Source organism: Balaenoptera borealis, assembly GCF_965194805.1.
Source record: "Balaenoptera borealis genome assembly, chromosome: 15".
In the NCBI taxonomy this organism is placed as follows: Eukaryota; Metazoa; Chordata; class Mammalia; order Artiodactyla; family Balaenopteridae; genus Balaenoptera; species Balaenoptera borealis.
Window position 1 is genome coordinate 55,660,324 of NC_138871.1, and position 7,306 is coordinate 55,667,629.

Below are 7,306 nucleotides of genomic sequence, written 5' to 3' on the forward strand. Positions count from 1 at the left end.
ATTATTTTTTTGGTATCAATATGTCCCAATATTGCATGCACTTTTATTTGATAAATCTAGCAACCCTAAACCCAAGCCAGAAGCCTTGAAGCCATCCTGAATACCTCCCTCTTTTCCCATTTTGAATTGTCTTCCAAATACTGCTGATTCTTTTCTATAGTATTTCTCAATCTGTCCCCTCCCCCTCCACTGCACCTTCCCTGGTGTGGGCCATCACCCCCTCTCTCAGAGACTCCTGTATGGCCTCCTTCATGGCCTTCCTATTTCCAGCCTTGCCCCTTCTAATTCACGCTGTGCACAACAGGTAAACTAGTCTTTCTAAAAGGTAAATCTGACCACACCACTCCCCTGCTTAAAATTCTTTCATTCCATTGCTCCCCTTGGCTTTCAGGATAAACTTATTAGCCAGGCTGACAAAAGTCCTTGATCTTTTGGCTTCTCTCTCTCCCTCTCTAGTCCCATCTCTCTCAGCATCTAATCCATTAGTCCTGAGAGATGATCCAGTCACATGGAGCCTCTGGGAGCCTTATAAGACTATCACTCTGTTCCTTTTGATCATGTATCTCCTCCATACAGCAAGAGCTTCTCATTCCTACTGCCGTCCTCACACACCCTATTCTCCTTTGCCTGGCTAAACCTTACTTATTCTGAAAAACCCAGCTTAAATGTCACCTTCTCCTTACTTATTGTTTTAGGCACATATTTTTGCTCTCATAGCCCTTGACAAACGCTGTATTGAAATAGTTGACTTATCTGCATGTCTCTCCAACTACATTTTTTTTTTTTTTTAATAAATTTATTTATTTATTTATTTTTGGCTATGTTGGGTCTTCGTTTCTGTGTGAGGGCTTTCTCCAGTTCTGGCAAGCGGGGGCCACTCTTCATCGCGGTGCGCGGGCCTCTCACTGCCGCGGCCTCTCCCATTGTGGAGCACAGGCTCCAGACGCGCAGGCTCAGTAGTTGTGGCTCACGGGCCCAGCCGCTCTGCGGCATGTGGGATCTTCCCAGACCAGGGCTCGAACCCATGTGCCCGGCATTGGCAGGCAGATTCTTAACCACTGCGCCACTAGGGAAGCCCCTCTCCAACTACATTTTAAGTTCCTCCAGAGCAAGGACTATGTCTTATTTATTTAATTATTTATTTATTTTGGTCAGAGTTTGGAGCAGAGAAAGGTTTATTGCAGGGCCAAGCAAGGAGAACAGGGTGGCTCGTGCTCAAAAACCCGTGAACTCCATGTCTTATTTCTTTTGATATATTCAGCAACTGATACCGTAATTAGCACTAGTAAACAAATATTTATTGGCTGAATGATGGTTCTTTGGCTTAAAATGTTCCTGCTCCCATCCCTGACTGGTCCAGCAGGTCTCATTTGGACGCTTTCCTCCATTTTCAGATGTGAAATTTTCTGCATCAGTCCTAAGCCTGTTGTATCTTTATCCTCACTGAAACTCTGGGCTTTGTTTTCCATGGCTCATCCGTGATGAAAAAGCTTCTTGTCCACTCCATTACGCCTACCTAACGGATGTTGGAATAAAGAAATGACACCTTACCGAATGAGGCCCTGGCCAGTTCCCCTCCCAAGCTGAGTTTCAGATCATGATTCCAGCTGACATCGGGCAGCTGTTAGATGAGAGTTTTTCTCTTGCCCTCCCAACCCCCATGATTTGCCCCCAGCCCTCCCTCATCCCTGGGGAAATTACTTCTCTTTTTTTTGTTTTGGGCCACATCAGTGTTTAGCAGGAGCAGGGAGCCATGCCTTGTTTGAGCTGTGATCTAACACCAGCTGACAGGTGGGTTTCAGGGGTGTCTCTGGGGCCGTGGCCTGTTTAGTGGATTTACCACTCTAAACTCAATTACAGGAGACTTTCAGGCTCCACAGGCAATTCCAGTCCCTTTTTGATAAAGACTCTGCTGAGTAAATAAGTCATGATGATGATAGGGTTCTGCCATTTAATATTCATTGAAGTACACAAGTTTGGAAATTGGAAGCAGAGTTTAATCCATTTTCATATTTATATCGACATGCAGCTTTAAAAAGGATCCCTCTTTTTCTCCAACAATCTTGTCGATTTCTCTTTTGGAACGATAGAGATAAACTGGCCACAAATTTTGTTTTTTTAAAAAATTAGAAATATCTGGAGTTATAATTATGAAAGTGTGAGCTTCAAATCTGTTCATCTTCAACTCAGAACTAATTCCTGCTTTTCATTTGAACTCCTGGGAGAGGTAGGTAACAGATAAATCAAAGTTGTTGCCGTTGCCGGCAGCTAGATTTTTGGATTTAACTTTGCTATTGGAGCTCAGGGATTATAGCCAGCCTAAGTAATGCAAAAACACCCCACTTTATGTAAAGGTAGCAGTCACAAAATCACACTGTTCATGCTCACCAATAAAAGTTACAGGACTGATCATAGAGGGAGACTTGAAACCTGGGGAGAAAGAGTTAACAGTGAAGAGTGTGGGGAATTGTGGTGCTGCCCGCCTCATTCCTGCTTCTTCTTTTTTTTTTTTAATGTGGATGAATGTTTAAGTATGGTGCTGTAGTTGAAGGCATCTCTTTTAATAATGCAACACACAGCTTCCTGAGGGGACAGCAGTTGATTTGGAAACTGAATATGGTGCACTCTAAATTCTCCTCCCCGAGGAAAGCTGACTAACTGATAAGTGCCATGAGCTAGCATGGGGACTCATTCTGTCAAATCAACTTGCTGGAAAGGCACTATGCAGAATCTTCTCCAGTCTCCGGGAGCTAATGTGAGCAGACACTTGTGACATTAGACAGTGCAGCAGGCCTGGCATAAAGGAAAAGTTCACCATCTGCCAACAAGGTGGTCTTTAGATGACAAGGATAAAGAAATCAGTGCAAATTTGTTAATGTAACAACTTGGAAAAGTGTGTTTAAAAAAAAAAAAAAAGCCACCCTATGGGGAGAGAGGATCAAAAGAAAAAGAAGGCAAGAACAGTACTTGGAAGCTTTCTTTTGGGCTTTCTGCACCTTTGGGGCCATTGCCTTTTCTCCTGGTTCTTCTTCTAGGCTGGGGTATCTTCAGTTAAGTGAGCGAGTCTCAAACTTTGTCATTCCATAAGCCATTGCTCCACCTAAAACCAAATAAAGTAAAAGAGAAGTAAGGAAAGGAAAAGCAAAGAAGAGAAAAGAGAATTCTTGTGCTTCTGCCTTTCTGGAGTAAATAACAGTTTTCCTATTTGAGATGGGTGATCACCTCACTGTCTCTAAGTGAGAATTCTTTTTTTTTTTAAAGGCGATCATATATTTAATTTAGTTATTCATTTATTTATGGCTGTGTTGGGTCTTCTTTGCTGCGCGTGGGCTTTCTCTAGTTGCAGCGAGCGGGGGCTACTCTTCATTGCAGTGCACGAGCTTCTCATTGTGGTGGCTTGTCTTTGTTGTGGAGCACAGCTCTAGGCACGCAGGCTTCAGTAGTTGTGGCTCGCGGGCTCTAGAGGGCAGGCTCAGTAGTTGTGGCACACAGCCTTAGTTGCTCCATGGTATGTGGGATCTTCCCAGACCAGGGCTCGAACCCATGTCCACTGCGTTGGCAGGCAGATTCTTAACCACTGCGCCACCAGGGAAGTCCCTAAGTGAGAATTCTTATTTGTCTGATCTTGGCGTACTAGTCCTGGAGGAAACCTGAAGTGATTATTACCTGGTAAGAGATATGGTGATAAGAGGATGTTACCTCTGTGTCTGTCACAAAATATAAGCAGATGCCCAAAACTGGATCAAGTATTTTAAGAATGAAACAGCACTATAGGGGAAAAAATGTAGTTATCAATATCAGATAGACAAATTTGATTGTGTTGAGTGTCTGATTCACAGAGGTGGTTTTGCCAGGTTTTTCCTCCTTGGTTGGGTCAATTTAATCAACATGGAAATTTGATATAGCATACTTATTCCATATTTAAATTAGAAAAACATATGACATGCTTTTGAGTATGACCTGCTACATCAGCTCTTCCATGGCAGCTGTGAGAGCACAGGCTCTAGAGAAAAACACCCTGAGTTCAGATCCTGCCTCTGCCACTTAATAGTTTGTGATCTTGGGAAAATTGTTTAAGAAAAACATTTACCTCATAAGGTTATTCTGAAAACGCCTGCCTCATAAGAGTATTATAACATCAGTGAATACATGGGACTTCCCTGGTGGTCCAGTGGTTAAGACTCCATGCTCCCAATGCAGGGGGCCTGGGTTCGATCCCTGGTCAGGGAACTAGATCCCGCATGCTGCAACTCAGAGCCCACATGCCGCAACTAAAAGATCCCACATGCTGCAACGAAGATCCCATGTGCCACAACTAAGACCCAGCACAGCCAAATAAATAAATAAATAAATATTTTAAAAAGATAACATCAGTGAATACATGTGAAGTTCTGCCATCAGTGTCTGGGAAATACTAAGTGCTCTATAAATTTTGCCCATGATTATTATGTAAATGAATCTAAATGGGTTCCCATAGGTTCTTAATGATTATAACTAAAAAGAAAAAGAAGAGTTCGGTGGTCAGATAAGCTTATGAATCAGGTTTAACACAATTAAACAATTTTTTTTAAACCATAGTATTTCTCAGAGCCTTCCCCATGCAAATGTGTATTATAAATATCCAAGGAAGAATTTACTTCCTAATTTTTTTCACAGCCAGTGCCATTCCCCAAGTGAAGGAACAACAGTGTTCACAACCTCTGGTTCAGAAGTTAAGAAAATTGTTGAGTCATGGTTGCCTGAACCACTAGGATGGGAATTTAAAGCATACTGATTAATTACCATATAGACCAGGTAGGTCTTACTTAAAACTTTCCCTTTTTTTTTTTTTTAATTAATTAATTAATTTATTTATTTTTGGCTGTGTTGGGTCTTCGTTTCTGTGCGAGGGCTTTCTCCAGTTGCGGCGAGCGGGGGCCACTCTTCATCGCGGTGCGCGGGCCTCTCACCGTCGCGGCCTCTCCCGTTGCGGAGCACAAGCTCCAGACGCGCAGGCTCAGTAGTTGTGGCTCACGGGCCTAGTTGCTCCGCGGCATGTGGGATCTTCCCAGACCAGGGCTCGAACCCGTGTCCCCTGCACTGGCAGGCAGATTCCCAACCACTGCGCCACCAGCGAAGCCCAAAACTTTCCCTTTTTAAAACGGCATCTTATAAAGTGGGATTGGCAGGAGGCAGAATTGTATATAGTTAAAACACAGACACTACAGTTGGACAGACCTGGGTTTAAATCTGTCAAACAAGTTATTTAATATCTCTAAGCCTCAGTGTCCTCACCTGTAAAATGGGGGCAATAATGATATTTACCTGCTAGGCTTGCTATATGAATTAAATGAGGTAATTCCTGGCTCTGTTAGCTATTATTGATGCATATATCCCACAGAGGGGCTAATATTTGTCAACAAATAATGAGTTAGTTATTCTGCTCTCAACTACTCTACTCATTCAGAGACCTTGATGCCTCCAAGGTGGCAGTAGGAAAAGCACTGCAATGGGACTCAGCATCTGTGGGCTTTAGAGCACCCTTTTTGCTTGATTGAGTAGTGAGTTGATGGACATATATCACGTGTTTACTGACATCATCATGCCTCCCTATGCCGTTTCCTCTTCTGTGAAAAACAATAACAGTAGCACACCTTTCCTACCTGTCTCTGGGTTATTGTGAGATCAGATCCCTGATTCTCATGTTCATATGGTTTTGTTAAAGTACAAAGGCTTATAGCTTTTTCAAAAATAATTTAATGAATGCTTACTATATTCTAGGTGGTGTGTTGGGTCTTCCATGTAATACCTCATTTTAATCCTCACTATCAGGTGGGTATTATCATACCTACTTTAGAGATGAGGAAACTGAAGGCTGGGAGGCCAGATACTGCTCATTTCCCCCAAGGTCTCATAGCTAATAAGTGATAGAGCCAAGAATCAACTCCAAAGGTCTTAGAACCACTGTGCTTTTAAAAATAATACCATTAAAATACATTGTAAGCTTGAGACTAGTATTGGCCACGTACAATTCATCTCTCTACCAGGTTCTACAGACATCTTTCTGATGTTGTATAATCCTTAACTTGGAAAGCACACACCAGTTAAATGAATGAAGATGAAGCATTGGGTAGAAAACAGAATGATCAACACAGGATCCACTCTCTTAACTGGATGATTATTTATGGATACTGGCTAGTTAATTAACTTTCCCTGTGACCGGATGTATATTTGCTATGATTATTACTACGATTAACATATGTTTGAGGACATCAACTGGAGAAAATCCAGTCACCTGTGTTAATTGATCTCTACCTCCTGGTAGTTCCTGGATGGCAAACTGACATGCACAGCAAGCAGTTTCATGGACTGAAGATGAGCAAGGTCTGTCAGAGAGGGAAAATCCATATTAATGATATGCTATAAAACACTTTTTGTTAGTTACATATATTCCTTTACTTTCATTTCCCAAGAATAGCTCAGCTGTCAAAGCATTTCCAAGATTTCCATAGATTCGGCAAATAGTGTGCGATCGAATTATTGCTCTGAGAGAAGCTACAATTAAAACACATTAATCATTGTAACAAAGGATCCTTATTGAGGCTGACAAAGGTGGTGAAATCTGATGAGTAATTAGTCTGGTTAATCTTTTAAAAGTGAATTAAACCGCTAACAAGTTAAATCACTGTGATTTTCAAAATAAGCCTCCAGGGTGAGCAGAGAATGGGAATATTATCATCATTTTAAAAAGATATTTTCTTCCTCTTTCTCATCTCTGGGCTTGCACAGGAGGCCCTGGGTTAGAATAGTAGGACCCAGAGGAGCAGCTAGGGAGAATGAGGCTGGTCAAGCTTTTTCCCACAATGATTTCTCAATATATCTAAGAAAGTCTTACAGTGGATGGAGGAGGAACCATGCATCATTACCTTTAAATCTGATTCAGAACTAGTATGGCACCTGCTTATCAGCCATTCTCAATGACCTCTGGTGGATCTATCATGCCATTCTGATTTCTTTCCCACCAACCATGACAACAGGGTCACTCTTGTATAACTTTGCCTTTTGCCCTTCCCTCTAGTCAGATGGCTTATTCTTCCAGAGAACACCTCTCCTCTTTGCACATCAATTACTGTGAAAGGTCTGCCATACCCTGAAATGAACTGAGATGGGCAAATGTGAACTAATAAATCATGGGAAATGGAAAAACAGGATAATCCTTTGGGCTAAAGTCTTCACTTTGGCTGAGCCTCCACAACTTTTGGGAGGTTTAGTGGATGTTGTGATGCATGGTCCAGATGCCCTTCAGGTAGGAAGGACTTATTTCTCC

General features: G+C 42.1%; 1 long non-coding RNA gene across 1 annotated transcript; it reads right to left on the reverse strand.

Annotated features, from left to right (window-relative positions):
* Positions 1 to 2,905: 2,905 nt before the first annotated feature.
* LOC309612547 lies at positions 2,906 to 7,293 on the reverse strand. The gene is made up of 2 exons (XR_014235270.1): positions 6,295 to 7,293; positions 2,906 to 3,100 (listed from the first exon to the last, which is right to left on the reverse strand). It is a non-coding gene; the product is annotated as an uncharacterized lncRNA (long non-coding RNA).
* Between the last annotated feature and the right edge of the window lie 13 nt (positions 7,294 to 7,306).